Raw genomic sequence first — 14697 nt, 5'->3', positions numbered from 1 at the left:
CAGATCATTGATAGTCGGTGCAGACTCAAGGTCCAAGGAGCTTGTTTATGTGCTGTATCTTTCTATGACTCTATGAACAGCTCTCTGTCAGTATTGTATTGCACTGTCATTGTAATCTGTGTGCTCAAATCTTAGAAGTGAGGCTTGAATTTTTGACCTTGTGAGTCAGGAGTGTTACCAACTGACTTGCAGCTTGGAAAAGGAAATTGAAGGGTTTATAATCAATGTGAAGACATTTTACTTTCAACGCATATCCTGTCTGTACTTTTCTCATGCTCCAATCCCCTGGGTCACTTGGACATGTGCCAGTCTCCCAAACATCACAGATGATGCCATGTACAAGTACAAAGGTGACAGGACATTAAAAATAGCGGAACTATTCTTGTCTCTCTGTTTCACAGTACAGAAAAAGCTTAATCTTTGTGGCATTTCAACTCCTTTATTTCTTGCCTAAAGTAATTCAATTCCTGATACAGAAAATCAGGGGGCCCTGCCCAAGGTCCTTGCAGATTTTTATTTGTAAACTCTCCAGGACATCAAAAGTCACCTTTACACACCAAATCAATAATTCAGCAACTTGGAAATCAGACTATACTGGTCAGGAAGAGTTGACAGTGACATGCCTTTGAGTGGAATAAAGCAGGGCTGTGCACTGCCTGTGTTGGTGAAAAATGATTTGGGCTTTGCATCAATACAAAATAACATGGTATAGTACAGCTGTGAAATCACCCGTAGCATGTTTAAGACTGTGGCCAAGTGTATTGTCCTTTCACTTCTGTTGAAACCCCACTGCCATTCAAATGGGAATCTTACCAGTTTCCTTCTAAATTAATCAGAAAGGAGTTTGCTAACCTTAACATTTATCTGGCTTTTACTGTGCCAGAATCGACTTGAAATCTGTATTTCTTGGACAGAGAACCTACCATGAACCAACTCTTTCAGCTCTTATACCTCAGATCCTGCAGGGGTCCTTCTTGAGGATTCATCAATTCTGTTGAATTTATACCTGGAGGTTTGATCAGATAAGCTCCTACCTCTAATCTCTCAACTCTATCAAATAGCCTTTATTCCCCATTTTCAATTGTTCTCTAGCAACACAGAAGTGTTCAAAGCAAATGAGATAAAACATATCACTCGTTTAATGCCCCTGTAATTATTCTCCTGGGTTGCTCACAGCAATATCCATGAGGTTGATCTTTAATTATTGGAGACTCCATTCTAACCCTGGTGAGCTAGCAACCCTAGTTTCTCAGCAAGCAAGAGTCAAAAGCTAGTAAATGTCATGTACTAATGTCCTAATTGTAAATCAATTATTACTATTACAAGCTTCATGATTACATAATAAACTTGAAAGGAACAGCTGAGCCAAGACTCATGCAAGATTATAGTCCCTTCTGCTGTGTTGCTTCCTTTTCCATTGTCCACTGATACGTAACTAATTTCCCATCTGGTACTGCATGCACTTACTGATCTCTTAGTCTGTCCCTCTGGCCCTCTGTAAATTAACATTTAATGTGTCAAAATTCATTCACAGTTCCCCAAATCAGGAGATGACTTCTCCCATGTGTACAAAGAAAAGAATGGACCTATGTTGCATTATACATCTCAATCCCAATGTTAGCATTTAGTTAACAGCACTTTTATGTCTGTTCAACAATTAATGATCTCCAATCTTCTTTGTACTAATGTGTATAATAAGAATTCTAAATTGATTAAAAAAGGTCTCCAGTGTAGCATACTACAAACATCAAATAATAATTGGTTTGGTAGGAACTTATGAGTAACAGGGAGAGCTATTTTAATCCTACTTGCCCAGCAGAAATCGGTCAGGTGGACAGTGAAAATTGCAGTCTTGCCCTGCTTGGAGATGCAAGGAACTGAGAGTTTATTGCATTAATTTACTCAAATGACAGGCAGCAAGGACATTGGCTTGAAGCCAAAGGGGTTACTTTCCATCTATGATTGAAAATATCAAAGGGAGATGAACATAATTCAGTATAGTCAGCTTCCAGAGATGTAGCCTTGGTTAAAGGACATCCCTTTGACTGTATATGGAGTATTGTGTACAGTTCTGGTCACAGCACAACAGGAAGGATGTGACAGCAATAGAGAAATTGCAGGAGAGATACACCAGGATGTTGTCTGTAGTTGAAAAGCACAATAATGCAGGAGGAACTCAGCAGACCATGCAGCATCCGTGGAGAAAAGCAGGCAGTCAACATTTCGGGTTAGGGCCCTTGAAGGACCCTTTCAGGTCAGGATTCTGATCTGAAATGTTGACCACCTGCTTTTCTCCACGGATACTGCCTGGCCTGCTGGGTTCCTCCAGCATTATCGTGGTTTTCATCTAGATTCCAGCATCTGCAGTCCTTTGTTTCTCTTGTTGTCTGTAGTTATGAGGAGACATTCAATAGGCTGGGTTAATTCTCACTGGAATGTAGGAGCCTGAGGGGTAACATTACAGAGGTTTATAAAATTATGAGGGGCATTGATAGGATAGATAGTCAGAAAATTACTCCTAGGATAGGAGAGTTTAGAACTAGAAGGCACAGGTTTAAGTTGAGAGGGAAGAAATGTAAAAGAGATCTGAAGTCTATGTTTTTCACACCAAAGGTGGTGGTTATCTAGAACAAGCTACCAGAGGAGGTGGTGGAGGCAGCAGATGCAATTACAATGTTTACAGGAATTTGGACAGGTACTTAGATAGATAATGCATAGAGGATACAGGTTGAATGCAGACAAATATGAATAGCATAGATAGGCATCACAATTGGCATGGACAAGACGGGATGAAAGGGCCCATTTCTGTGCTGTACAATTCCACAATTCTGTGACTCTATGATCCAGAAGCTGTGATTGCAAAGTGGAGCAATGGTCAGGCAATCTTGAGCAGATCACCATTTATCTCTGCCATGCAAACATAGAACAATACAGTACAGGAACAGACCCTTCAGTCCACCATATCTGCACTGAGCATGATGCCAAGCTAACTAATCCCATCTGCCTGCCATGTCTGTATCCCTCTATTTCTTCCCTGATCGTGTGTCTGTCTACATGCTTCTTAAACATTGCTATCATATCTGCTTCTACCACCTCCCATGGCACATGTTTCAGGCACTTACCACTCTCTTCACATACCTAACACTACGAGCATTCAACTCTGGTCTCCATCACAGCAAGAGATAAACAGGAGGTCAGGGGAAATGCTTCAAGGCTGCTTTAAGACTCTTTAATAAATAACATCCTCAAAGAGGCTCCAGTGCACAGGATCACAAGTGGCTGCAGAGGGTTGTAGACTCAGCCAGCTCCATCACAGGCACAACCCTCCCCACCATTGAGGACATTTTCAAGAGGTGATGCCTCAAGAGGGCGACATCCATCACTAAGGACCCTCACCCTCAGGGACATGCTCTTTTCTCACTATTACCATCAGGGAGGAGGTACAGGAGCCTGAAGACTCACACTCAATGATTTAGGAACAGCTTCTTCCCCTCCACCATCACACTTTTGAATAGTCCATGAACCCATGAACACTACTTCATTATTCCTTTCTCCCCCATTTATTTATTCAGTAATTTATAGTAATGTCATATCTTTGCACTGTACTGCTGCCTCAAAACTACAAATTTCACGAGATCTAAGTCAGCGACAATAAATCTGATTCTGATTCATGGAAACCCTGACCCGGTGCTACCCAGAATGGAGGAGTATCTTAGAGACCCTCGAGTCTCTTTGTTGGAAACATGCCCAATGGAAGGAATGCACCAATTCACTGGAATGAAAATAAGTCATCCTGGACCCCAAGGAACTCCCTATGAAAAAGAAGAAGAAGAAATCCATCTTATGATTTGTGATAGAATGGAAGTGTGTGGATAGAAAAATCTGTCATGATTCTGCTTCTGATCATCATCCAGCTGTGAAGTGTGCAATACAGATAAGACAACAATTTCATTAGCCCAATAGAGGTCATATTGTCAACTAGCCAGCTGGCATTCACTGTCCACTCATGAACATGCAGATCTTGATAAAGCATTAGAAAGTATTGCCATCAGTGGAACTGCCTCCTGCCTTCAGAGAAATGGAGGAGAAAAGTGAATATTGTATAAAGTGCTTCAACTTTTGCATTTTAAAGAGTAGAAACTGCTGTTGGCAAGAGTACTGAATGATTCAGTGGATGAAAGGAAAAATTGAGTGGAGTGAACATTTATTCTCTGGATGTTGGACAAATGAAAGGTGATCTTGCTGAAACATATAAAATCCTTTGAGGGATTAATAAGGTAGATTGGTTTTGTTGTTTGAAGAATAACCAAATTGGGATCATAGGACAGGGCATTAGCTATTTAAAACAGAAGATGAAAATTTCTTTGTTTAGAGGGCTGAAAATCCTTGGAATTTTCTACTTCAAAGGGCCATGGATGCTGAGTCCATGAGTTCAGTGCTGAAACTGAAAGTTTTTGGACACTAGGGGAGTTAAAGAAATGTTCTTTTGAAGCATTAATATGTTTAATCTAAATGAAATGGATTTCAACTATGATGGTGTGTAACTGGGTGACATTCATTTATTTTTTTCTACTTCTGGCAACAATGGCAAGGCAAACATTTATTGCCCATCGAGAAGTTGGTAGTGAGTCACCTATAACTGAGGCACCACAGGGGATGGATTGTGGAATCATATATAAACCTGACAGATGCAGATTTTCACCCCTGAATGGGGCATTAGTGAACTTCATAGGTTTTTACAATAATCCAGTAGCTTTCTTTGTCATCAATATTAAGACTAGATGTTGTTACTTTTTGAAAATCGAGATTATTATTGAAGTTCAATTCCACAGCCACCATGGTGAGATTTGAACTCAGGTCTCTGGACTACCAGTCTGGTAATTTAGCCACTGCACCACCACCATACCAATAGCCTGACTGACATATGTGTTACATTTTTATTTCCATACTCTTTAATGAGGAGAGGTGTGAATCTGGTCATCAACTCACCAGTGCTGAATTCACAACTCTACACTAGGCCAAAATCTACCCCAGTGAATTAATAGCTCCAACACTGAGAGAGAGGCAGGGTGAGAGGGGAAGGAGGGGTTCTGATTGTACTGTTGAGTCTTGGAATTTCACTTCACTGACTAAATATTTTATTAATAAAAATAAGTTCTGCAGTTGGGCAACAATGACTTTCACAGACGCATGGAGAAGGTAATCAAAAATTGATTTTTAATTTCAAAAGCAAGAAAATTAATACTGAATTCAACTTTTTTAGATAACCAGCCTTTCCTGTTTATGTCTTGGATGGCCTGTTCTGATATCAGGTCATTCACTCATAACATTAACTCGCTGCCTTTGTGGATCAGGTGGAGATATTGTTCAGGTGTAATCTGATGTTACTGTTCAGCTCCAAATGCAAAGACTGTTCCATTTGACCAGTTTGATATTTACCTCACAATCTGTTCTTTCATCTCCTAAGTGTACAAGAACTGAATTAATGCCAATTAGTGCACAATTTGAAAGCAGCTTTATACCACAGACCTGTGACCTTTGGGTACTGGGATATGTGACAGAAATTGTCTAACTTGACCCCAGGGCAGCCACCTGAGCCATTTCAGTGTCCATTATCCCATCTGTTGAAAATGTATTGGAACGCTTTTCCTAGTGGTGTTATAATTTTGTTAGCCATGGTGCAGTGAGTTGCACTCTTATCTTTTAGCCAGGAGGTCATATATTCAAAATCCATTCTAAACAATAGAGATTCAAATATTGACAGTGCCGACACTGAGGAATGCAATATTATGAGGTGGGGTATTAAATGAAGCCCTGTGTAACTTCTCAAGGGACGTAAAGGATCCTATGGCAGTATTTCAAAGGAAAACAGGGGTATTTTCTCTGGTGACTTGGGCAATATTAATCCCTCAACAACATCACAAAAAGAAAAGGTTAGCTGGTTCTTATTAATGTCTTTGAGACCTTGTACTAAGCAAATTGAGTTTTGCATTACAATGATGACTGGACTTCAGAAGTATTTCATTACCAGTACATTGCTTTGTGAAGACCTGAAGAATAGAAGCTTGCGATACAATTGCAAATTTATCTTTTACAAATTATTACCTTCAAACCCCATCAACAATAGAGAGTGTTTATTTCATTATGTTGCGAGATTTTTCATTTAAAATGAAAAAGGTAAAAAATAAACTTCACCTTAATTTGATTTTTGTCATCTCATCGCTGAGTCAACTTAGAGAAGATCATTGTATTTGAATGAAAGAATTTCCCCTAGTGTTATTTCATATAAATTATGCCTTTTCTAATTATCTGCTCAGTGTTTAGAGGTCATGTCTCAGATGAAGCTTGTTATTTTCAAGTAATTGTGGCCAAGGTGAATCTAATAATGACCCAGCATGGGAATCTGAAAGCTGGTTAGACTTTAACAACTCTCATATATCTTGGGAGGTTAATTTATCCACTGAATAGAAAATAGTGCATTTGAACAGTTGTATGTAAAGGTGGATTAAAAGCAAAGAACCAAAATCTAGCAGTGCTGCTCAACTGAACATGAAAATTGCTGATGTAAACAGTCCAAGATGCATCTAATTTACCTCCTCTCATCCTGGAAATTGTTCAGTATAACAACATTGTAATTAATCTCTGTACTACCTCAACTCACTGATGTGATGAAATGATCTGTATGGATAGCATGCAAAACAAAGTTTTTCACTGTATCTCAGTACATGTGACAACAATAGACCAATTTACCAATTTATCAATTTACCTACTTAAAGTAGGCAACAGCAGATCCAACATAACACAAGAAAAGCATCCAGAGTTTGGACATCTCCGGGAATCAAATCCAATGTCACCTTTTCATTCCAAGTGTGCTACAATTAATACATGTTTTGTCTCAAATTTGACTTAATAGGGGAGCAAAATAGATTTTGTTAGATCAGGTATCAATCATGCAATCCACCATAAGAAAGGAAAAACATGCAAATAACGCAAGCTGAATAAGAAGTGATTGGCCAGCTGTTGTTCCTGGTACAACTCAACCAAACTTCTGGAGACAAATGTTTGCCAGAAAAAAAAAGTGGACTAGAAATTGAACCACCAGAAATGGAGTAGAGTGTGATCCTAGTTCAGCCAAGTAACTAATGCAGCAGATAGTCACCTCATGTCAAAGTGAACTATTGATCTCTATAAGGTAGTGCTGGTGATTTATAAGTGCCATTTAAGGATCCAAAAGCAGATCACAAGTTGAGGAGAGACAGCAGGATCAACAAGCCAGGACAGCAGCAAAGAGCCTGGCAGAGTGCTGGATGAGGGCAGAGCGAATTGGTGTGGTTTGATGAAATGGGAAAGTAACTGATGGCCATAATGTGGGATCAGTGGGATTGCTCATACTTCTCCTAGCTCACATACGTGCAAGGCAAGAAACACTCATCCCTCCTCTTGTGTGTCAACTTCAGTGGTCTCTTTAAGGACAGATTTGCCTCCAAAGGACCCAGAAAAAAAGTGGCCATAGCAATATAATGTGCACAGTGGTCAATCACAAACTAAGTTTTGAAAGGGTCCTGAGAAGATGCTCAGCTTGGATCCAAATGCAGGTTCAGTCATTGGCCCTGAACACCATAACATAGCCCAATAAATGTGGCAGGTAGTAGACATTCATTGCAAAATGAGAGAACCTGTTCTGCCTTCCATAAAACAGACAGTGCAAACTTATTTCTAAACAGTTGTTCCAATTAAAACCAGAAGTTCAGCACTTACTCTGATGAATGATGAAGCAACAAATAGTGATAGTCTGTAAGTAAATTAACCCACAGGATTTCACAGCACCAGATTGTAGTTGGAGGATGGGGGTCTAAAAATGTGTTAATACAAGAGAACATTTAATTAATAAGGCAAGACTTTTGAGACCAGCAAACCCAACAAAAGGCTTTAATTAACAAATCATAGTACCAGTGAATTCAATCACTATATGAGGCTTCTTTTTAAAATTGAGGATTAACCAGTCAATGCCCAGAAGACCACCTTGATCTGAGCCTAGAAATTAGATTGCTTTTATCTCTATTCAAAAAGACACTCTGCTGACATTAGGAGAGCTGACGGGGCAGCTTCAGAACTGACTGCAAAATATAATTACATTCCAAAGTTCACAGAGGGCGCTAAAACCAAGACTGCTTTTACCTATTGAGATACTCATTCCATGGGTTTCTCAGTGGCAACAACACTTTCAGCATGCCATTTTCAAAGATGTCAGAATGGGCATGTCAAACAACTCAAGTTATGTCAGGAATCTTGAGGGAGGAGACGAACACATGCCTTTCCATTAAGAACATTTTTCCACAGTCTTCAGAGATACCATACGTTAACTAGCCCTCTCCAAGGAGCAATATAGTTGCAGGCCCTGGTTCTCCACTCTCTAAGGAACAATATAGTTGAAGGCTGTCATCACTAAGACACGAGATATTCTTCAGGGAGACTTTTGGCATTTGCTTGTGTCAGGGCTTCTCTCCCGTGGAGTTCCAGGTCATTTTGTTGCTTGACTGATCTGGGGATGCCTTGCAGTGCAGACAAAGCTGTTGTGGAAATGTCAGCTTTCTTAACAAAGTATAATTCCTGAGCTCTGTCATGTCTCCAGTTTGCTGCATACTGTTGCATCAAAGAAGTCACCTAGACACTATATTCAAGAAAAAATGATTTTGTTTATTTTGATTTCAATGAGGAACAGCTAGCATGTCAGATATTGAGATTTGCCAGCATTGCTGGCTTCCCAGGAGTATAAGATCCCATTAATAAACCATACCTTTACATAAGCAGAATAGGTGTGCACACCCTTAACGCACTGCAGCACACGGACCAGGAGAAGAATTTATTGAGGTAGCACACGATTCCTTCATTCTGAGGGAGAGTGTCCTGCTGGACATTTTACAGTGGGCTACACTCCTCTGAGGGATAAATCCTGGGGGACAAACATGACCCTCAACTTTGGGGCTGTTCACACCGGTTTGTTATTCAATCACAACAGCTGAGCATAGATACAACAGGAGCTATCAAAAGTACAAGGATAGTAAAGAAAAGATGAGATTTCATTACTTGCATCAATCTGAGGATGTCTTAGAACACATGCTGAGCAGATGTGGAGATTTCATTGTTATCTATTGCATGTGGAACAATCTTACAGACCAAACTCATCAATCAGTGCCAGGAAAAGAGCAGCAAGAAGACCCAGAGCTTGAGGGCCATCAAGCAAAGCCTGAATAACAGGAGGAGCAAGAGGAGTGTGTAGTATGAAAGGCCAGGGGTCAGATGACAGTGACAACACTACTGAACCCCATGGTCAGATGATAGCATTGCCTATCAGGTCGGAAGCTGCATGACTGTCAATCAAGGGTCCGGCTCCGCCCCACCCATTAAAGAACACACCTGAGGATTGGCTCGTAACCCATCTTTGTTCTTGACCCTGAATCATTGGCTTGTTTCACCTGAGCGGGCTCCACTCCGCTACAGCCCTATAAAAGATGGTACACGTGGGCTCTCTTCCTCTTTTCTGATTGCTGCTGGGGTCGAGACCACAGGGGAGAGGGTGCACTTCCCCAGGGGTCTAGGAGCGTCCCAGTAGTGTAGAGCCATTGTTTGTCCCGATTCAGAGGGTCCAGACATCGTACTTGTTCGTTCCCTGATCATTTGTACTAGTTCGTTGTGAGCGTGTGTGCACTTCACCCCTGTTGCGACTCCCCCCACGTTTCGCAATCACTCTAGTGCAAGTGTGCAAGGGTGCATTTGTACCTTCACATTCTGTTCCCGCGTCGGTCTTTGTGAATAAAATCTTCCTTTTAAAGTACAAAGACTGTGTGTCCAGATACCTTTATCTTTAAGTTACCAAAAGAACCTTTCTCATAACAGAGTGAGAAGAATAAGACAGCTACCTCGGGAATATACCTCCTCAGCATCCACGGCCTCACCTTCCCAGTGAGAGAGGGAGTGATGGAAGGAAACATTGTCTGCAATGGGCTACAAGGGTCATTTCTTTGCATATTGCAAACTCATAGTCCATAATGCAAGCCAACTGACCTTCTTGTAGTTTGGAATAGTGGGATAGTTCCGTAGTGGGAAAGATAACAGGACTTTGCAGGACTGGTACCAGACAGGGGTAGCTGAAACTGGTTCAAACTGACATGAACCACAATTTGCAGGCTATAGTGAACTATAATAAACCCATGTCTGGTTACTGGCACAGCAATTATCCCATAAATCCAAGGCAGAAGCTTACCATTGTATATACTGTATAAGGTAAAGACGGAACTGCACACACTCACGTAACATATGAGGCACTGAACTTAACATTTCAAAAGGTTTACTCACTCCACGTACACACTGCACATGCTGGATCGAAGTAAAGGGGAAGAAAAATAGATAGATGGTATGAGAATAATGGAAACTTTGGGTCAGGGGGCATTCCTTCAAGGACGAGTGACTCCTTTGTTGATGTCAGCTTGTAATAAAAAAAGTTTGTTCTGAAGATAAACCCTAGACTCTGTGAATTCTTTCCATCTACATTCTCCATACTCCAAATGTTATCTGCAAAAAGGTGCTCCATTGAGAGGTACATAACCTACAGGCTCAGCAATAGGAAAATTGGCCCCTTGAGACTGCTCTACCATTCAATGGGATCAAAACTGATCCAGTCCTGGCCTCATCACCACTATCCTGCTCTCACCCTATATCTATTATCTATTCATTTCTGCCTTGAATATATTCAATGACTTCACCTCCACAATTTCCCAAGGTCAAAAATTCCCAGGAATCACGGCCAGCTGAGAGATGAAATTCCCCCTCATTTGTTCATAAATGGGCAACCTTTTGTTCTGAAACTGCCTCCTAGTTCTAGCTACTCTAAATGATCAGTTAGTGAGCAGCATCTTGCTGAAAACGCTGAGACCTCTACATAAAAGTCACTTCCCTATACAATCTCCACTCTACAGATACCTTCTTCTTCACCTTAGACAGTCCCAAAGAATTAAGGATGAGTTGCTTCCACTTGACTTTTGTGAATTCTGAGGTGGCTAAAGAGACCAATGCAGGAGCCACGGACCATTCCACAAATGGGGCAGTAAGTAGCTGATAGACCAGGCATGTGGGTAGTTTGTGAGATGGTGCACTACTCCATTGCTTTTGCAGAGCTTCCATGTGCTCACAATGCATGGCCTCAATGTTCTCATTAACATTCCAACTACTTCTTCCCCACTTTGAGCGGAGCGGTCATAGGCCAGAAAGTCCCAGGAGTCAGAGCAGATGTTGCACTTCTTCAAAGAACTCTGAGCACATCCTTGAATTTTTGTCTGGCTAATAATCTCTTTCCATTACAGAGCTCGGAACAGAGTGTCTGTTTTGGGAATTTTGTACCAGGCATGCAAATAATGTGGCTAGTCCACCTCTACTGTGGTTGAGAACTTCAGTATTAATGGGTGATATTTACAAATGCAGCCAATGCAGCTGAGATAATGGACATCACAATAACATTGATCGGATTCTTCTGCAATGGGTGAGGAAGAGCACTCAAGGGCTAACATTTTAAGTGAGTGAAACATACACTCATCCATAAAAAAGAGAGAATGAAAGAGAAAGACTGGACATCTTGTCCTGTCACAATCTTGTTGTTTACTCTGAGGCATGGTTTTGTTAAGCCAACACTGCTTTTTACCTCATCTGGTGTCAGTCTATTATGGGCTTCATGCCTATTACACCTTTATGGTGGCAGCTGTTTGTGGTAGTGGCGTGACTGTCTTCTTTTGGCTTACTACAAGATGCCATCAGCATAGACTTTTATCAATCCCATCTGCTGGAATGCACTACTCCCAATTATGGATGCGGTATCTTACTAAAGTACTCTGATGAAATCCACTTCTTTTACATTGGTTGTACATACCTCACTGGCTTTAACTGCAGTATCTCATCATTGCCGTCGTGCTTCAAGAGGACATTACACTATACTCCAGAATCAAGCTGAAATGTCACTTGTAGTCCCTACACTGACATCTTGATATAGATACACTTAGCAGGTAGTCCATCTGCAGAATTGACCTTGGTTGGCATCAGGTATGTTCTGTTCAACTGAACCCTTGAATCTGATTCTGGGTCCGTCCCTGCTTGGCTCATCTCACCCACTCTGTGCACTATTATGTCCTCTCTATTGCGCACTGTCTAAAGAAAAGATTTTCAAGTGCACTTCACACACACTGTTGCCCAGTGCTCTCCTCTCTCCAGCCATCTCAACTGTTTTATTCCTAATCTGCCTTTTTACTCATCAATGTCCTTCTGGTGCCCATCCTACATTTCTACCCCGATGTTCAAAAACCCATAGCTCCGCACACCTGTAAGCACTTTTATAGAGTTAATTCTGTTTCATATGGTAGCCATTCCCTCACTGAACTCTAAGACACCACAAACAATCTCTGATGAGAGAGTTGTTCAAACCTGTGAAACAGTTGTTACCTGCAAACAGTTTTAGCTCTGTTAAGAAAGAGTTGAGATTCTCCCTGTTCCTAACTACAAGAGCCGGTAATGGCCAACTGCAGTGTGCTTGTAATGAATTTAATACATTTTCCAGAGTTTCACTTGAGGGCTTTATGGTTTGGTACAAATCTCTATCCATGTGGCAAATCAGATATAACAGCATCTTTACTTTCATCTGCTCTGGTTTATCTTGTGTAACAGCTCAATCATCATTTCCTCTGCACTGCTACATTCTTAGATGGGTTATTTGTTTGGAAACCCAGTGACCTGGGCATCCTTATTTATAGGTTTTGTCCTATTCATAGGAAGAGGCCTCTATGTCAGCTCTCAGAGCAATCCCATCAATCCCATTCCCTACATATTTCCCTGCAAACCCTTTCACTGTCACATGCGTATTAACACCCGCTCCCCATCTCCAATTCTCCCACCACCAACCAGTGCTGGGGCAATCAACTTACCAGCACATCTGAGCAATACAGGAGGAAACTGGAGCACCCACAGGTCATAGGGAGAATGTGCAAACTTGTCATGGACAACACCTGTGGTCAGGATTGAACCTGGGTCGCTAGAGCTGCTGCAGCACATAACACCCCAGTTCTTTCCCCATGGTAGGGTATGGGAGCACAATTTGAACAAAAGAAGTCCATTTTAGTGCAAAGTGAATCAAAAGTGGTCATAATGTTGTTAAACTGTAGTGATTAGGGTTGTGACACTTTGTTCAGAACTGAATGGTTGAAGGGAAGTAGCTGTTGCTTGAACCTGGTGGTGTGGGACTTTAGGCTTATGTGCCTCCTGCCTGATGGGAGCTGTGAGAAGATGGCATAGCCTGGATGATGGGGATCTTTGCTGCTTGGAATGTCAGCAAAGGATGTAGTTGAGATTCTGGACAAACTGAAATTGAGATAAAAATTGAAAGAAATGGTACTATAAAGGCTAGCTGCGCTTAATGTTAAAAGCTGCTCTAAAACCACCTGGTCAAGATGAGATGCATTGTGGCTTGCTGAAGAAAGAAATTGCAGAGGCCCTGGTCATAATCTTCAAAGCGTTTATAGATTCACGGGTTGTGTCCAAGGACTGGACACTGCAAATGTTACACACTTGTTCAAAGAAAAGTGCAGGGATGAAACCGATAACTACTGAAGAGTTATCTAATCTCAATGTGGAGAAAGTTCTACAAAACAATAATCAGGGAGTGAAATTAACAGATTGATTAGACAAAGCCAGCATGAATTTGTTAAAGGCAAATAATAACTAAATCATAGTTTTTTTTTCTGAACTGACAAAGGGAATTGTTGAGGCTGATGTAGTGTATATGAACTTCTAAAAGGCATTTGATAAGGTGCTGTAATAGCATGGATAGAAAAATCCTTTGGTTACAGGAATTAAAACATAGTTGTAAAAGTCAGCTTTTCAGACCAGATGCACAGTGGAATTCCCCAAGGGTTATTCCTATAATCAATGTTTTTCTTAAAGAGATTTGATGAGATTGATATGGTACATATGAACTTCTAAAAGGCATTGGATAAGGTGCCACACAATAAACGTCACCTTGTCTGAAAGCTTCTTGGAGACTGTAAATGACTAAAGTTCAGAGAGATCTGAATGTACTAGTGCATGAATCCGGTAACCCCACCCCTTCTTTTTAATCCCACCCCCCCCCCCAACTCCTCTGTCTTCCCTTATTCCTGCGGCTCCCTTCCCCTGCCTTGATGACCTGCCCATCTCCTCTCCTCCCCTCCTCCATCCTTTATTCCATGGTCCACTGCCCTCTCCTACCAGATTCCTTCTTCTTCAGTCCTTTGCCTCTTCTACCTATCACATCTCAGCTTGTTACATCTTCACCCCCCCCACCCACCTACCTTCCCCTTCTCACCTGAACTCACCTATCACCTGCCTGCGTGTGCTCTCCCCCCTCTCCCACCGTCTATACTGGCTTCTGCCCTCTTCCTTTCCAGTCCTGATGAAGGGTTTCAGCCTCAAATGTTGACTGTGTATTTCCCTCCATAGATGCTGCCTGACCTGTTGAGTTCCTCCAGCACTTTTGTGTATTGCTCCACATTCCAGCATCTACAGAATTTCTTATGTCTCCAGAGAGCATTTTGGACTTTATTGCAAAGATGTTGGAGTTTAGAAATAGGGAGGTTTTTTTTACAATTGTACAGGGTGTTGGTGAGGCCATATCTGGAGTAC

This window comes from Pristis pectinata, chromosome 5 (genome assembly GCF_009764475.1).
Source record: "Pristis pectinata isolate sPriPec2 chromosome 5, sPriPec2.1.pri, whole genome shotgun sequence".
Taxonomy (NCBI): Eukaryota; Metazoa; Chordata; class Chondrichthyes; order Rhinopristiformes; family Pristidae; genus Pristis; species Pristis pectinata.
Note: the sequence above shows the minus strand (reverse complement) of the source record.